This window comes from Rhodnius prolixus, unplaced genomic scaffold, assembly GCF_049639745.1.
Source record: "Rhodnius prolixus isolate KJV_2025 unplaced genomic scaffold, Rpr scaffold_10, whole genome shotgun sequence".
NCBI lineage: Eukaryota > Metazoa > Arthropoda > Insecta > Hemiptera > Reduviidae > Rhodnius > Rhodnius prolixus.
In genome coordinates this window covers 14,056,582-14,076,566 of record NW_027411615.1, presented here as the reverse complement: position 1 = coordinate 14,076,566, position 19,985 = coordinate 14,056,582, and the positions used below count along the sequence as shown (strand labels likewise).

General features: G+C 33.6%; 1 long non-coding RNA gene across 1 annotated transcript; it reads left to right on the top strand.

The window, feature by feature from the left end:
- The first annotated feature begins 4,271 nt into the window (after nt 1-4,271).
- On the top strand, nt 4,272-12,734 carry LOC141456636 (uncharacterized). Its single transcript, XR_012459902.1, has 3 exons — nt 4,272-4,357; nt 11,763-12,037; nt 12,166-12,734. It is a non-coding gene; the product is annotated as an uncharacterized lncRNA (long non-coding RNA).
- Nucleotides 12,735-19,985: the final 7,251 nt, after the last annotated feature.

Below are 19,985 nucleotides of genomic sequence, written 5' to 3'. Positions count from 1 at the left end.
ACAGATAACAAAACCAGAATTATAACAAGAGGAAAAAATCTTCTCTTACTAACCGAAAAGGAGAAAGTAAATACCAAAAAAAGAAAAAATAATAAATTTAATTAACAATTAATGAGATGAAAAAATATTAAATAACCAAAACAGAAAAAAACGCCATATGTTACCCATTGTGTTTTGTGATGTCACAGTTGGGGTCACATGATAACGGAAGTTGTCATCTTGTCATCCATTCTAACCCTCCCATAGCAACCCCTAAACTTTTGGGGGTACCATACATGCTTTGTGTATTTCCCTGTTGTTCAAAGGGTAATTAAAAAAAAATTAGAATCTAACGGACAGGAGCACAGGACGTTACTTAATTAAAGTAACAGGCAAACTTAACGTGTTTTTTCTGCCCTAACCCATTTTTTTTAAATATCCACTTTTTAGAGTTTAGAGTCAAAATGTTGACCAAAAAAAAAAAAATTCAAAACACATTTATCATTTTTTAAAACAAAGCTTTCGAAACAGGGGCTGCGTTTGTTTATTCTATTTTGTATGAAGTTATTTTTGTTCACTTTGGCCACAGATGCCTAAAAAAAAAAATCTCGAGTTTTAAAGGTTGCCCTTTACATGTGAATTAAGTTTTTGCACGGTTTACGCAGAATTGTAATTTTTAATGTTGAATAAATATTTATTTTGGAGGTAAACTTTAAGCCGGGAAGGTTTCGCGTACTTTAGTTCCACATTCGGTGTCCTGTTAAGATTCTCATAACTTCAAGGAAGGGTTTCGCTTCATTTTTAAATTAGTTCTTTTTATTTTCAATATTAACTTATAGAATTCTTCATTTAGTCTTAATATTATTATTATTTAATAAATTTAATCAATTTATTTATTTTTTAATGATTTAAGGCGCGTCAACATTTAAGGTTATTGGCGCCCGGAGCTTTTTCCTGTGCACTGTCGGCCTCCGGACAGTGTTCTCTCGTTACACTGTCCATCACCCGACAGTGAGCTGTAAGAAGCTCCTAGGAAGCGAAAATCTAAGGGTCAGCAGCTGGATTCGAACCCGGGTACATTTATTTATTATTTTAATTATTAAAATTACATTCAAGAAAATAAAAAACAGAAAATATCTATGTAAAAATTTAAATTCTGTGCTTTTTTTAAATAGTAAAAAAGTACATTTTCGGATTTCCAATTTTCCTCGTCGATTTTGTTGTCATTGTGGAATTTCGTATTCAACAACTAGTTTTTATTATTTTTTGGTTAGTAACAAAAAATAAAGGTAGTATTTTTTGAAAAGCCAAACACGCGTATCCTATTGTACTATCAAAAAAAAAAAAAAAAGAAAAAAGAAAAAAGATACTGGTATCTCTTTTTTGTGTATTTTTCCTGAGGGTACCAACACTATATATGCAGTTTTGTTCTCATTTTGTAGCAAAACACGGAGAGCGCCCTGAGCAAAACTCTACAAAAAATAAATACAAAATAGTGGTACATGAAGAGGTTGCTGTCCACTGAGGAGCCCCGGCTTACTGGTTACTAATATGTTTCAGAGTCGAAAACTGCACTAAAAAGCTGAAAATATTTAAAATACACCCAAATTTGACATTTTCATTCTTTTTTCCTAAAAAAGAAAGACAAAAATACTTAAATTTTCTTTGAAGTAAAGGAAAAATTCTTGTTTATTTGTGTAAATTTGTTGCAACATTATTCAAATAGAATTTGAGAATGTTTTGAGAGGCTGCACACTGTAGATACTTTGTTCCATATATTTTTATTGGTGGCATTTAAATAATAAAAACCGTTGATTCCATGGAATTAGTAGGTAAGTGGATTGACTTGAACAGTAAGGAATTAGTTGGAGTGAATTTCATGAGTGACCACAAGTTCAAGTTTAGCTGGTTGCCTTTGATTTCTTTCCCTAGCAGCTTTCCTGTCCAATAACGACATTGCTGCCTGGAACGCCAATGGCCAAGGACCAGGATTAGGCTATTGGGATCGATGTTGGATACTAAAGTAGGATCAGAGTAGTTCTACAGGAACTACGAACAAAAAAGGATACATTTTTGTATCCTTCTTTATAATTTGTCAATCTGAAGGATCTCAGAGAAAAGAAGGCAAAAAAAGGGCATTGGAAATTGAGTTATGGAGAAATTCCAAAAGGAAATATAGATCGCGAAGAGTAAGAAGTTAAGGAATAAGAGATGGAAAGTTTTACAGGACAAACTCTTTAAAAAGCATAGAGTATATACCTAGAAGAAAAAAGACAAAATAGAATGTTAAGAAGATTGCCCGAGGAACAAAAAGGAAGGATGGTTTAGAAGAGGAAATGACTAGTCACGAAGAACAAGTATTTTAGGGGGAAAACGGAAAAATCTCTCTTTTCTGAAAATGATATCCTAGAACAGGAATGAGCAACCTTTTCTTTTACAACGGGTCAAATACAAATTCAAAGATAATGTTAAAATGTTGAAAAGACTACTCGACAAACGTTCAAAACTGACCCTGACAAACAAACGAACACTATATACCGCTCTACTTGCCCCAATATGGACGTACGGAATACAGCTCTACGGAAGCGCTAAAAAAATCGAACATCAACCGACTTCAGACCTTACTATCAAAAATTCTAAGAACAATAGTTAACGCTCCCTTCTACGTCTCCAATCACACAATACACTCTGATCCTAATATTCCTCTCGTCTCTGAAATAACCCCAATCTCTTTACACAAAACTCCATTTAAATCTACACAGTCACTACAACCCTCTGATCCACAACATGTCTACCATAACACTTCCTTCAAATCCACTTCGCAGACTGAAGCGACGGTGGCCACGCGATTATCTCAACATATAACGCCGACCTCCTAGGATGGTTGCTGCGTAAGCTTGCCAATCTGGCGAACTAATGCCTTCCATCACTGGATGGTCGTCGTTCACTCCACTCACGTCTCTTAGCGCACATGCATATGTGCGTATATGTATAATGCATGCATGTATATTTGTGCTACCCTTATCATTCATCTCTTTTGCTTATTGTACTGCAGAAAATAAAAAGAAGATTTTTAGATAAAAATTATTATTATGTAGAAAAAGATTTACGTAAAAGATTAAATTATTAAATCTTTAATGGGAATTTGGGCATTGATTTTTTAGCAACTAATTCGTCTATATTTGGTGATATAGACGATATAGCAACTCGCAAACAGCTTTCTAAACGAACATTGCTAAATCTAGATGGGCGATCGCTTTTAATTATTGTCCACAAACATACGTGCTCCCCCAAAAAAGTGTCATTATTTGCTGTATATGTGCGATTAATCTTGGGAATTTTTCTGGATTGACGTAATTTTGATAAGCAAATGATAAATGCCAACATTTTGAAATTTGTTTTTTTTGGGGGGGGGGGGGTCTGTGTCATTTTGAATATCTATTAATTTCATTTATAAATCATCTGTATCCACTTCTACCACTAAATGGTGAAGAAAAAATTTTGAAACCAAAAACTACGAGATATTCATGTTAAAAATTTACAAATTACTATAATTTTTTAATACTTTTTTTTAAATTTTTTACAATTGAACATAAATATAATTGGTTGTATAAACAATCAAGTAACCTCCTTTAGAGAGTGCTCATATAGGCGCCTATATTATGCTGAGTGAAACGTTTGGACATTTCGGACATTACGACATAAACTATTTAGATAAAAAGTTTAAAATAACAGATGTAAGTTGGATTTTAAGGGCTAGGGGAGAGCTATTAAATTTAAATTACAAACGTTATTCCAGTGGTTCTGCAATTTGTTCTCTATGCAACAGATCCGAGCAGGAGGATATATTTCACTTTCTTGCGATCTGCCCTATCCTCAGTGAAATAAGATTTAAATTTTTTAAAAAAACCAGTCTTTCTAAAGAAGAGCTTATAAAATACTTAAATGGCGCAAATTTTTATTTATTAATACAATACTGTAAATTGGCATGGTCATATAGATATGATTTAATTTTGGAATTCAATTTTTAATTTTATACTGTTTTTTGTACTGTAATTTTTGTAATTTTATTTTGTTTAATTTTAGACTGTATTGTGCATTTATGTTGTTTTTTGTGCAAAGCCTCCTTTTTATTTTTATTCGTTTATTTTTTCTATTTTCGTTTTATTGTTCTCGATACAACCCCTCTGATGGTGTTTAACACCAGAGAGTATTGTCTTTTATTTATTTGTAATTCTATTTTGTATAATTTAAATTCATTATAATAAAAGATATTATTATTATTATTATTATTATTATTAAATTTTTTACAAGAATGTGTGGCGAGCCGCTGGTTGCTCATCTCGGCCCTAGAAGTTGGAATAAACTGGACTACTAAGTATGTAATTAAATTAAATGTTACAGACCTACACGAGGTGCAATAATTATAATTATTAATAATAAATTTTGCAGTTCTAAATTTTGCAATAAATAATTTAAAGAAATAAAAATAATAATCGACTCACGTGGAACCCACACTCTAGACTTAAAAGACAAGCAATGACAAAACGTGCGAAACTGCTTTACAGACTTCTTGGACGACGCTCTAAATTGCCCATTGAACTCAAACGATTAATATACAGTACTATCTTCAAACCAATGGTGAACTTACGGACTAGAGCTGTGGGGGTTCAGCCAAACCTACAAACATACGGACTGTTCAGGACATTTCAATTAAAACTCCACCGACAGATAGTTGACGCTCCTTTCTACGGTGACTAACCTCACTCTTTACAACGACCGCAGACATCCCCTTCGTACAACAACTTGCCAAAGACTAAATATTAATAGTTCCATACTGCTCTCTCTACTTGCTCCAAACCTCTTGTACAGTCTCTCGCCTCCTCTGACAATCCTCCTCGCCGACTGAATCGCCAGTGGCCCCGCGACTTCCTTGAGGTCTGAAGACCTAAACATCATTAATATCCTATACAGAGTGCTACCACTGGGTAGTTTCTCTCCTCCTGCTCTTCACGTACCAATTAATCTTGTACTTCCTGATTTACTTATTGTATAAATGATTATAAATAACTTAATAAATTTAAAAAATAAATAAAATAATTATTATTATTATAACATAGCTAAAGAAAAACGTTGAAGCTATTTTATAGAAAATTCCATTCAGTTAAATGGCTCCTCGACTAATGGAAAATAAAAACTAAATAAATAAAATGCGTTCAAAGAATAAACATCATTAGACTAAACTAAACAGTTAAAAACATAATTTTGAAATAAGACAAATGTTTCATTGGTAAATATTGAGAGGGAATAATGTTCGTTTCCGTTTAGCCCAGGCACGTGAAATGAATATGTTTTTTGGCAGTTGTAGGATAAATTAGGCCATTTTGCTGCATTAATGGCGCTAAAACTTGTATAGCGATAGCCGCATAGTTATACCCACGTAACATCCGGTATTTTACCTCCATTTAGGTGTAATCTTCCACATTCATTGTAATAAATTATTCCTGAAATATTTTAGCCACATGAATCGAATGAATCTGGAATACTGGGAATACAAATTGTGTAGATAAAGATAGTGACTCAATATTGTTTTTTTGGGTGGGGAAATATTAATTCCTTTATTTATAATCGATGGAGATAGATTTAATGTTTCTATCCCCTTTATTTATTCGACAGATACTTTTTATTTGGTCGGCGACAGAGAAGTATTTCAAAGGATTGTGCAAAGTTAAAGATACTTGGGCTAAAGAAGTCAACTCTACTGATCAATTAAATCCTAATTACACGAATAATGAGTACGGGCTATTAAATAACGAGACTATAGCTACAAAACATTTTATTTTAAATTTATACATATTTAGTTATTATCACCTTCAATATACACCCCACCCCTATCCCTACAACGCTCCTGGAAGTCTTTTTCTGAGACCTCCTACATGACGCGTGCCGCTCTTTCTTTCACAGCTTCAACGGACTGAAATCGTGTCGCTTTTAATGCAGACTTGACTTTGGGGAACAGATAAAAGTCACATGGGGCCAGGTCAGACGAATAAGGCGGATGGCCTAAAACTGGGATGTTGTACTTGGCTAGAAACGTCTTGACAGAAAATGCAGTGTGAGCTGGCGCGTTATCTTGATGGAGAACCCAAGACTTGATCTTCCACAAATCGGGTAGTTTTTTCCTTACTCTTTCACGGAGTTGAGCAAGCACCTCACGGTAGTAATGTTGATTAATTACAATCGATATTTTCATCCGTTTTGAACGTGGAAGAGCGACCCGGGCAGACATCATCTCCGACATCTTCTCGGACATCTTGGAAACGCTTGAACCACTCAAAAACTAGCGCACTTGATAAACATTCATCGCCATAAACTTCTTTTAATAAAAGATAAGTTTCAGTAGCGGTTTTACCCAGTTTCATGTGAAATTTCACGACAATTCGTTGCTCTACTACATGTGTAGTATCATGTTTTCGGCAAAACGAAACTAACACCTCTTACACAAACGACGGTTCCGGTAAAACAGATTTATCTACAAACCCGTGAGACGCTGCAATCGAAAGAGAAGGCTTTACGCTGCACAGCTGTCGGTCGTTAGGATTTGGCGCATGCATAGTTCTTCTAAAAAAAAATCCGTCGCATGGATAAAATTTTTTTTGTAGAATTTCATGAAAAAGCAAACAGCTTTTTCCCTCTTCATCGTTTGCATTATTATTTTTATTGTTAATGTATCATTTATTTATATTCTTATATATAATGTATTTATTATTTTATTTCTTTTTTTTAATGATTTAAGGCGCTTCACTATTTAAGGTTATTGGCGCTCGTAGCTTTTTTCAGTGCACTGCTGGCCTCCGGACAGTGTTCTCTCGTTACAGATAACACTGTCCATCACCGGGCAGTGAGCTGTAAGAAGCTCCTAGGAAGAGAAAATCTAAGGGTCACAGCTGGATTCGAACACGGGACCTGCGCGTGGGAGTCCAAATTTTTGTTATTATTATACTATTTATTTTCTAAATATCTAAATTTTCTGGTCACTGAATTCCAATAAACTTACCCCAAAACCAACCCACAGCATGTTTTAGTGCAGCCGATGTTCTGGATTTTCCCCTCTTGCAACGGGATTACGATGGGTGAAGGCCCCTCTCATTATCCCTTCCTCTGCGAGAGTGGTCACCACATAGTAAATGAGTTCCAGGCACTGGAGTGTCAGACACTGACAACTGTCCACTGGATCAGCTAGTACTTTTTATTTGGATTACACTGTATATTGGACTACCTGCCTTCGAATAGCTGAACGACAGTGACTTTTCAGGAAATTAATAAATAATTTTGGTAAATTACTACTTTTAGACAGGACTAAATGCAAAGCTTATTAATTAATGAATAAATGAAGCGCTTGCTAAAGTTTTGAAGTTCAAATTGGATAAAAACAAAATGAATTTATCACTAAAGTTTCAAAATTTCTGTTCCGATAAAGTTTTGCCAGTTTTTCTACAATCAACAAAAGTTTGGCTTCAAGGATTTTTGGCTAAGCTTAAATTAAATTAACAGAAATTAAGCTTACCCTTAAACCAGTTAAGCGTATTTGACGTGAATACACTTATACGTACATATACACGTCAAACCAAATCTCTGTTACGGTGCGTTTGACGTGTATACTCGTTGTGAAAAATATAAAATTGCTAATAACTATAAAAACTCGAAATTTTAATAAAATACAATAAGGATATTATTTGGTGGGATGTTTCCTTTATCTTACTAATAGAACTGCGGGGGGAGTCAGCCAAATGATAAGTGGTTGGTACATGTTCGGTCTCCGCATTAGAGATTGGGAATTACGCACACAAATAGAAGCTCTCAACCCTTGTGCAATGCCGATTTTACCTTAGATAGAGATTCAGACCTCCCAGTACGAGCATGATTTCATTTTGCACAGAATTCAAAGCTCTTTTCTTCCTTGTAAAAGCTCTTGCGTCTCTAGTTAACTAGACAATGTAAAGCGGTGCAAGATTTTGAATGAGCACAGAATGCTCTGTAATCTCAAGCCCCAGAGATTGCAGAAAAAGTCGCTTGCAGTGACTATTACGAATTTGTAAACTTTTGGTTGTTTTGCCCTGCGTTCAAGGTGTATACCTCGTCATTGTCTGATTTTAATTCCTCACACTGTCGGGGGTTTTTTAAATTAAATTCCACGCTTAACTGGTTAATTTCTTGCTATCAAACTGCTTCTTCCAAGTTATCCAAGGCTGTTGCTCCTCTCCTGTTTACTCAATCCTCGCAGGTGTCCCTCAAAGGGAGTTTTCTAGTTCCACTCCTTAATAACCCTGTATAAGGCTGATCTTCGTCTCCGATTCAACACTTCAATTTATTCGTATACCGATGATACGGCCATTCTATTCCATAATAAGATCCCTTAATTGCCATCCAATCCATCCATTCTCAACTTCATGTTAAGCAAATGGAGTATAAATGGAAAAGTGAGGCCAAATCACACCACACAAACTTCTACTTTAATCAAAAACCCTTCAATCTATATGAACCATATCCCTGCTAACCCTCCGGCAGATACCTCAGATTCTATTCTCAGTCTAAGTTCATGAACTTAACTTACGTCACAAAATGATCAAAAAAATACTCGTCAAACGGTCCAAATTGAATCTAATGAACAAAAGTAACTCAGCATAGCCCTACAAGCTCCAATCTGGGGCTATGTAAAACTCTTCCAGATAATTGGACATTCTTTTGAATTCCCTTCCGTTTCTCGTAATAATTTTGCAGTAAGATATAATAATTATAACCTGACAGAGTTGCTGTCATTGGTTATAAGAACCTGTCCATTGGCACGAGCTGCTCACTTTTTGCGTGCTCTTAGCATAACGGGCATTCATTTACCGGAAGTTATAGTACACCCACACAGGAAGTGATATAATACCACCTGCCTTTCTACTATCAACACAATTTTCTCCCCATTGTGATAAATGTATAATGTAACGTGAAACAAACCTACATTATTCTAAAATGAATTTAAAACTATTGCTTCAAAATAAAGTAGAGTAATAGCCATTTTTCTAGGTGGGCTTAACGTCCAGCTACCAATTAGGTGCTGTGGACGGAGGCGACTAGCAAACATACTTTACTGTTAATTTCTCACAATATCTTTTAAATAAATACTAAGGTGTAGATCAGGAATCGCACCCAGTACGTCATTTTCACTGAAAAAATATTCCAAATTAAAGCTGTAGATTAGTGTTTAAGCAATAAATATTCACCGAGTGAAAAAAGTGTCATTAAAAAAAATAAAAAGAAAAAATTATATATTATCAGGGTTTCTGTTCCTGAAGAGTTTGGTTTTTGAAATAAATTTATTAGTTTAAAGGTATTCTTTTATTCAGGGATACAACACTATCTCTTTCTTAAGGAAGTTGTAGCTGAGGTTATGTTTACAGGATAATCTAAGCAATATGATCTCTTTCATACCTACTATAAAGGTATTCTTTTATTCAGGGACACAACACTATCTCTTCCTTAAGGAAGTTGTAGCTGAGGTTATGTTTACAGGATAATCTAAGCAATATGATCTCTTTCATACCTACTATAAAGGTATTCTTTTATTCAGGGATACAACACTATCTCTTTCTTAAGGAAGTTGTAGCTGAGGTTATGTTTACAGGATAATCTAAGCAATATGATCTCTTTCATACCTTCTATAAAGGTATTCTTTTATTCAGGGACACAACACTATCTCTTCCTTAAGGAAGTTGTAGCTGAGGTTATGTTTACAGGATAATCTAAGCAATATGATCTCTTTCATACCTACTATAAAGGTATTCTTTTATTCAGGGATACAACACTATCTCTTTCTTAAGGAAGTTGTAGCTGAGGTTATGTTTACAGAATAATCTAAGCAATATGATCTCTTTCATACCTTCTATAAAGGTATTCTTTTATTCAGGGATACAACACTATCTCTTACTTAAGGAAGTTGTAGCTGAGGTTATGTTTACAGGATAATCTAAGCAATATGATCTCTTTCATACCTACTATAAAACAAACTATAATAACTATAAATTTTATTTTTGTTTTTGTGACTTTATTTTTACTTTTCCCGTGACTGTTTATAAGTACTTCATGAAAGCTATTTTTCTTTATTAAGCATATAAAATAATTGGGTTCTTTTTTTCCTCATTAATGATGATTTTGGTTTAGTTCTATTCTCATTTCTATTGAGTCATTTTTTGCCTTATTTCTACTTAGTTATTAAAAAAACTCATTATTTCCGGCTGACTTATACGCTTTTGTTTTTTTTCCCCCACTGTAAAGATTGTAAATTAATTTCAATAAAGTGTATTATTATTATTATTTTTTTTTTTTAATGATTTAAGGCGCGTCAACATCAATGGTTATTGGCGCCCGGAGCTTTTTTTCAGTGCACTGCCGGCCTCCGGACAGTGTTCTCTCGTTACAGACAACACTGTCCATCACCGGACAGTGAGCTGTAAGAAGCTCCTAGGAAGAGAAAATCTAAGGGGTCAGCAGCTGGATTCGAACCCGGGACCTCCGCGTGGGAGTCCAGCTCGCTAACCACTCAGCTAATCCCTTCCCTGTGTATTATTATTATTATTATTATTATTATTATAAACTTTGTGCGATCCTCGGACTGTTCCAGGACAGAAGAAGTGTGAACCAGCATGTATCTCACGTAGCCTAGGACAAGGATGGCGAACCTTTTTTTTTTAGATGTGGGTCAAATTTTGTTCATTTTTTTTTTTTTAGTACTAGCCATTTGCACAAGAGTTAAGTTTAAAAAATTTTAAACTGAATATTTTCAAAACTAAACATCTTTAAAACATTCAGTTGGCTTAACGGGTAAAATGGGACTGAAACAAGTGCTATGGAGTGTCTCTTTTTACAAACATAACTGAACAAAACCTTACAAAAGTGTGTTTTATCTGAAGAAAACTCTAAATATGGTTATTTGCTTTGGGTTGTCGATCTTTTTAACAAAGAAAATATGAGTAAAATTATACATTTTATTTGATACATTTTAACACTTTTGCTTATATTTCAAATACTACAAAAGCATTTGTCATTTACGTTGTAATTATCAAACTAAAAGTTATAGATAGCATTTAAATTGCTTTTGTATCGATGCGTGATTGAAAAAAATACAGATAGAATATAAATTATCCACACAATTAGAAAATCTAAATCAACCCGCGTAAACAAACAAATGGTTGCCTAGCAATTGTGGGTCAGTGAAAAAGCTTGCGCGGGTCAGTGTCTCACCCGCGGGTCATAGGTTCGCCATCACTGGCCTTGGAAAACTGGGGTTTTAGACTGAGCTGCTGAAGTTATACTTCAAAGTTAAAATTTTCTTAATTAAGGTGCTTCAACTGGTTGCTAATTTCGCAGTGGTTAAGTCAAGGGATCTGAGATATTTACTAAAAGGGAGTTCGGACATTCAGAACAAAAAACGAAAAAAGACGACATTTTGTCCGGCTGGTAAACTCTCTTCCCACTGCATCTTCAAAGGACGAACTACACGTCGAAGGAAAATGTCTCAGTAGTACATCCAACAAAGCGTTAGATTCACCTAAAACGTGGTAACAAACGGTGAAAAGATCCTGGTCAAAGGCGAACCAATTCATTATTAGCCTAAATTTACTTAGTACCATCTAAACGAACTTTAAAGCCTAAGAACTGCAGTGGTTTTATTTTGTTTTTGACCTTTAGTATTAACATACATAGTCTATTTTCCAAAAATAATTTTATTTTTTCAGACTAAAGGGAGAGTTTCAGTCTACGGAGTCCTCCATAGCGATGTTTACAATATAAATTCACCATAAAAGAATTCAAAACAAGCTAGAATGCTCTAGTAAGTTCTAAACCAGACGATAACGGATGAACATTCTAACAGCACATGTTTTTTATTGCGACCATTTAGACTAACCGAACGAGCATTCCGATAGATTTTCACGAATGCTCGATTAGGGGAGATAGAAAATTGGGGGGCTTCGATTTGTGGTGAACTAGAACATGTGTTCGCTCGTTTAGTGTAAGTGTACTTTAATATTCTACAGTATGAGTGAGCTAGCTTAGCTCTGAAATATCAAAAACCTGTGCAGTCCCATAGTTTTTTGTATGGTTTGGACATTAATAATTTAACTTAATATCTCATTTCAGCACATCCTATTTGTTAATTACCAAAATGGAAAACTAGTTAGCTGGAATGACGCATTAACCTAATCACTCAAACAGAGTATTGTTCTACAGAAAATATAAAGACAGTGAAATAATAGTTCGCAGAACTTTATTAACAAAATGACGCCATGTCAGCACATCTACAAATTAATCAACGAGTTAGAAAAATTATTTTTACAACCCACGTCAGTATAAGAAAAATTACTGTACAATATATTTCTCAATCTATCAACTTAAGCACAAGTACGGAACACATCACTTCATCCTACATACTTCCAGAAGATCGTGGGCGAACCTCTTTTGGATTGAAGGTAATTTGCCCGAACAGTCACTAACAGAAGATATTAAATCAGACCGACAAGAAGCTGCTAGTTTCTTGGATATCCTGGACTATTATACGATTTCTAGCATTTCTTGCTCTAATAATAACCAAGGGTTAATAAACCGATCAGGATATCAGGATCAGTTTCTTGTATTATATAGTATTTTTAATTTCAGGTACTATCTTCTACAAACAACTAGGGACGGGTGTTGGTCTAGTCATCAAGAACATGGCTTTGTAAGTGGGAGATCCACAGTTCGAATCCCGCTTACGAGGTGTGGCTATTAAATAACGTGACTGATGCTGCTACAGAAGAACTATGCATGCGCCAAATCCTAACGACCGACAGCTGTGCAGCGTAAAGCCTTCTCTATCGATTGCAGCGTCTCACGTGTTTGTAGAGAAATCTCTCTGACCGGAACCGTCGTTTGGGTATGAGGTGTTAGTTTCGCTTTGCCAAAAACATGATACTACACATGTAATAGAGCAACGAATTGTCGTGAAATTTCACATGAAACTGGGTAAAACCGCTACTCAAACTTATCTTTTATTAAAAGAAGTTTATGGCGATGAATGTTAATCACGTGCGCGAGTTTTTGGAGTGGTTCAAGCGTTTCCAAGATGGCTGAGAAGACGTAGGAGATGATGACCGCCCGGGTCACCCTTCCACATCCAAAACGGATGAAAATATCGATTATAATTAATCAATATTACTACCGTGAGGTGCTTGTTTAACTCCGTGAAAGAGTAAGGAAAAAAACGACCCGATCTGTAGAAGAACAAGTCATGGGTTCTCCATCAAGACAACACGCCGGCTCACACTGTATTGCCTGTGAAGACGTTTCTAGCCAAGTTCAACATCCCAGTTTTAGGCTATCCGCCTTATTCGCCTGACCTGACCCCATATGACTTTGTTCCTCAAAGTCAAATCTGCATTAAAAGGAACACGATTTCAGTCCGTTGAAACTGTGAAATAAAAAAGCGGTACGCGTCATGCAGGAGCTGACAGAAAAAGACTTCCAGCACTGTTTCGAACAATGGTAAATTCGCATGGAGCGTTGTAGGGATAGGGGAGGGGTGTATATTGAAGGTGATAATAACTAAATATGTATGAATTTAAAATAAAATGTTTTACAGCAATAGTCTCGTTATTTAATAGCCACACCTCGAATGAGCTTCCGCAACCGTCCACGACGCCTAATTGGTAGTTGGACGTTAAGCCTCGCCTGAAAAAATAGGCGATTACTTTACAAACTTTACAAAGTAGAATATTTGCCCTGTTGAAAATTCTTCTTGTTAACGTTCTTAAGAAGGAAATAAAAACTGCTCCAAAAAAGTCTGTAAATCAGTTCAGCTGCTATTACTAATTTAATCTTCCAAATAGATAAGTTAAAAATAAATCAAGACATGGCCACTAAATTCGCCAATCTGGAAATTCAATTATTATAAACTAGAAGGGATAATAATCCTTTACTCAGGTGCTAATTCATGTTACCTATTACCGGTCAGGTGCGCAGAGGGGCGCCACTGATTCATTAATTAAATGATTTTCAAAGGGGTTTAGAGGATTTGAGCAGATCTATTCGATTACCAATGCGGAACACACCTGCCACCTTAGCAAACACTAAATCATGCCAATACCGTATTTAGTTATATACAGTTTAACTGTCAAATGGAATTTGACCATCTAAATCATTTTCTTTGCTCACAATTTTAAATAAAAAATTAATTTTATCCAACAAAATCACTAATGAGCAGCGGAATTATGATATTTACTGGATACACTATCAATTTCTACATGTCTGAACATGAAATCTTATTTAAAAGTGTGGAACTAGACTCAAGAAATAACAGATGCGAATTTCGGTCAGTTTGCTTTCAATTTTTTCAATCTAAATTAGCAAATAAAAATTATAACTCCGCATCGTTTCTACGATCAACTTCATGAACTTGTAGGTATTTGATTTCAAAAACTTGAAGTTTACAATGTTGAGAAATGTGAAAAAAGTGGAATAAAACATTAGTTTTAGGGAAAACCAAATTTGAGTAGGGGTTGAGCTAATATCTCTTTCGCCAGAGGTGTACAAGCAATGTAACCTGAATCAATAGATGTACAAGCAATGTAACCTGAATCAATAGATGTACAAGCAATGTAACCTGAATCAATAGATGTACAAGCAATGTAACCTGAATCAATAGATGTACAAGCAATGTAACCTGAATCAATAGATGTACAAGCAATGTAACCTGAATCAATAGATGTACAAGCAATGTAACCTGAATCAATAGATGTACAAGCAATGTAACCTGAATCAATAGATGTACAAGCAATGTAACCTGAATCAATAGATGTACAAGCAATATAACCTGAATCAATAGATGTACAAGCAATGTAACCTGAATCAATAGATGTACAAGCAATGTAACCTGAATCAATAGATGTACAAGCAATGTCCCCTACGCGAAATGATAACCTGAAGAGAACCTCACTTCTGTTCGTCAGGTTTTTTTTTTTTAATTGAAATTTAAATAAATTATTTAGAATACACGTGAAAACCAAGCCTGGTTGAAATGTGAATCACAATTTTATAGCCGTATATTTTTTCAAAAATTGGTTTCCATCGTTCAGTTCAACGATAATTGTTTTACATAATAACATAACTTAATTAATAAACGGTCTAATCAATTGAAATGTTTATTTTTATTTTGTATAGGGATGAAGCTTTAAATTTAACCGACATATAAAATGCACTTTAGTGAATGTAGCAGTCACGAAGAGAAAAAAAATTGAAAGTAAATGAAGCAGTACGTTATTCATGATTCAAATTTATATTAATCCATTATAATTACTATTATATTTTTATTATATTATTACATTGTATGTTTAATTTATGTATTTGCCGAAGATCGTGCTTAAAATTTATTTGAAATTATAATACATTTTCTAAATGTGAAATTATCGAGAATACCGTATCTGATAAATTTTATTATCTCCCTAAATATTAGTATTTTTTTGTATTATTATCTTATAGTGTACCCATATTAACTGTTACAGTAAGGAAAAAATAAAATAAATAAGCGTAATAATTAAAATTGCCAACCATTTTATGGTTCTCCAGAATTCCCTAAACAGTGAAATGAAATACTAAAATAGCTTGGTGATCGAGGGATTCAATTAATATTTTTTTAGAAAAGTTTTCTTCCTCGCTTAAAAGTGTTTTATGTGATTTTAGGTTAAGTACTTTCTTTGAAAATATATATTCTACTTAGGAAATTAAAAGGAACTTAGGAATGCAAAAGACCTTTCGCAAAGTCCATCTCCTGAAATATTCACTAGCTTCCTTTATAAGATTAATAGTAACTTGTTCAGAGTGGCCACAAATTACTTTGTAACTATGTTCAGGGTTTTATTTAATGCTGATTACTAAACAAAATTGGCCAATTTAATGAATTTATTAATTTAAATAAATTAATAATTTGTTAAATGAGCCATTCACTGCACAAATCGATTAACTCCACTTTTAGAAATATCTTAAATTTAAGTGTCAAATAACTTAGTTCAGTCATAGCTTTATTATATTTATAATGAATTGCTCAATTAATAAAGATTAACACCACTCAACGACAAAAAATGTTTTGGATATTAAATAATCGTGCATTTCAGCAGCCATTTTGATTAACTCCGTGCTCTAATGTAAATCGTTGCCCAATAATTAAAGTCAAATTCAGTAGCAGGCGAATGATAACGGTAAATTTAATTATTTATTATAAACGGAATTTAAAAAAAAAACTACAATTATTTCATCGCATTTCTCCACTTTTTGTTTTATGTAGTTAATCGAATTGGGCAGTGAACAGTTTATATGTATTTATTTCAAGTGTAACGTAAAATTATATTTATGGTAAATGTATTAATTATTTTGAAGATATTCATTTCATCGTCCTAAAACAGAAAGCATTTTCATTTTGTTAGAGGACTGCAGGCTTACGTGGTAGATTGGATTATTGTTAACTCAGCCTAAACAATTTCTTAACCAATAAAATCCAATTTGGAAAAGAAGAAAATCAATGCTATCCACATTTATTTTTCTGAAATGTTAGTTTCAAATATTGTAAAACATATGCAACATAAACAATTACAAGTGAGGGTAAAATTTAATAAATTTAAAAAATTGTTGTGTTAGTTCGCAATTTGATTTGAATTTAGAACATTTTCTCATAAATTAGTGAATTATAATTTGTTTTTTCATTGAGAAAAGTTTGTTGAATGGCCATTTTATGGATCAGCACTGTATGGAATATCAATGGAATTGATCCAAGTGTCTCCTCAGCCATCATCTTTACATCTTAAATAAGGCTTAACGCTTCCAGTTTCATACAGACAGTAGTTCCCAGCTGCGCCGAAGCGTCTGTGAAAACATTTACAAAATTGTCACCGTCTTGCTTCCTGCCTTCATTTCCATCAATTCAATTGTTGGCTCAAGAAACTGATGCTCTCTTACATTTCTTCTGTATATTTTAATCTATAATAAACTCGTATTATTAAGCAGCGGAGTCAGACTGGTTTTGATCTACTTTTAAGAAAAGTACTGAGCATAGTGATTCAAATGAGGTACTAGAAACTTCAGAATACGGTTCCTTCCTAAATTGTATCAGTTCCACCTTTTATAACTTTATTACGTTTAAATAAAATCAAAATTTAAGGTTTTCAGCGTGGCATGCAAGAACATTGTTTAAGGCCTCGTTTACAAATTGAATTTGAAAATTATTTATAAATGTTCAATCTGATTCCCAATGCGATTTAATCACTTATATTGAATCAAATTCATTTAATTATTTAACTTCAATCATACTTAATTTAAGTAAGTCAAGTAATTGCCTATTTTTTCAGACGAGCTTTACGTCCAAATACCAATTAGGTGTCGTGGACAAAGGCGACTAGCAAACATACTTTACTGTAAATTTCTTTTATTAATCTTTAAATAAAATCCAAGGCCTTAGACCGGGAATCGAACCCAGTACCACAATGCATATTAGCTTTGCAGGTCTCGCCTTCTAATCGCTCGGCTACCGTGGCGCCTTCATACTTAGTTTAATAAAATTGAATACTTTGATTCCTATTTTAACCAATTAGACTGTAAGGTATCTTTTCTCGATTCTCGGAAAAGCAGGACAACTTTTCATTTTTCCACCCAAGTGTACCATTTTCTGTAGAATTGTTCCAACGCCATGAGGGCGGCTATCTTTACGAATAACCATCTGAAGCGAAACGACCATCTGTGCTTCTTCCACTCTTAAATCCTGTTCTGATATGATTCTCAACCTACGAGTAATCTCCTCGAACCAAAAAAACAATCTGTTATGAGAGAAATCAAATTATTTCCTTTTCTGTCTAATAAATTCATTTAAAGGGTATCTGTGGGTTTTATGTACGTTCTTAAACCGCAAAGAAATGGACAAGAGATGTGACCTTTACAGAATCATTTTTCTACAGGTTAAAACGATTTCAAAGTTGCATTGTTTCATAATATTTCTTAGCAAAAAGCTTTTTTTTATCTATTGTGGAGATAAAAAATGAGGCTTTTTATATTTTTACAGACTGTTTTAGATTAAAATTTTATATTTTTTTCTTGTTACTCTTTTATTTTTTTGGTGATTTAAACCAATAGGGAAGAGGAATTATTGCCAAATTCATTCTTGTTTAGTTTTTGAATTAGTAAACAATCACAGCTGTAAGAAATAATCCATAGTTATTAACTTACAGTTTTTAACCAACTACCTTGCAAAAAATTAAATAAAAATTAAAAGTTTTAATATTTTAAATATGTAATCAAATGCAAAGTGCAATTCAATTAGTAAGTAAAAGCTTTGAAAATGGTACAGTCCTGTGCTCGAAAGATGAGCTAAAATGATTAAAAATAAAATTATCAACAATTTCTCTTCCCTATTTTATTGAAAATATTTTAAAATTCCCTAGCAATTAATTTAAATTTAATTTAATTTAATTGAAAACACAAATTAGTACTAAAAGCGTCTTGGAAAATGTTAAGTTATCGACCCATGTTTTATTGACTTTTCTAAATAATACAGATCAACGCTGACTGCAACAAAGTGCATATTAAAGGATTGAAACATTTTTTAGTTGAAGAAACAGTCGTACCACTAACATCTGGTGTAATTATATCGATTGCTATTGACATTGCAGTCGATGCGCTGCAAATAATTATTTAAAAAAAACAACATATTATTCGCTCAATAATATTTCTCTGACTATCAATCGGACAGGAATGTATTGCCTTAAATTTGCAGGAATGCAGCAGCAAAATGGATGTCATTGGCATGCCTGATTACTGGGCCCAGAAGCAGTTGCATGATCGTTATTTCGCACAGGTTACATCCGGCAGTAATGAATTTGATCAGTTTATTAAGAGATTAAGGCAGTGGTTCTTAACCTTTTCAAAGACGCGGAACACAATTGTGTATATATTTTTCTCGCGGAACACTAACATTAAAAAATTTGAAATTCGGTATTTAGCAAGAACTTAATATTAATGAATAATAAAAAATCGAATATAATTTTCAAAAAAGATACATGTATTAATTAAAATTAAAAAGGATAAATTATTACATAGTTTTAAAAAATAAATTCTGAAAATTAATCAAATAATGAACATAAAAGTACGTTGCTACAAATAAGAAAATTTTCTAATCTTCAATACATTTAAAATTGAAATTTCGCGGAACACTTGGACCATATTCGCGGAACACCGGTTAAGAACCACTGGATTAAGGCTTGGTATCTAGTTTCCGGAATCGGCTGTTTACTGGCGATCTAGAATAAAATTTTTGATATTTATTTTTTTTTTAGAATTGATATTTTCGAGACCTTATAGAGCTTGTAGCGCATACCACAAGAAAATATCTAGATGCGCAATATGCAACACGAGTTCACGGCAGTAGCTGCTAAACAATTGAAACCCAACAAATTCGCCTAGCTCATTGTAATGAGAAATAAGCTTTGCTTTGGAGGAATGCATTTCTTATTATGAGTAAAAATCCCCTGAGATTCTTTGGAAAAAAAAATAGAAAAAGCTTGGTTAGTAATGACTTGGGCGCTAGACGATCAATTGCAAATTAAGTTAGTGAACAAAGATTAAACTTAAGTTTAAAATAAACACTAAACACTGTAATGGAGTAAACTATTTTTCCTAGTTAGATAAACGGTAATTTACTATTTCTAAACAGTAAAGCTCATCAAAAAATAAATGGCCAGTAGATAACCAGGGCTGTAACGGTGTCTAACACCCTCCTGGAAGGCAGGTGCTGGTCATGCATGAGTTTGCACCCATTCTTTCGCGTACACTATCTGCAATTTTTATTTTATTTACTACCTAATTTGTAGATTAAATTGAAAACCGTTATTTTTCTCTCTTTTGTATCTAAACACACAATATTCTGTTCTCATTTCTTAATTGTATCA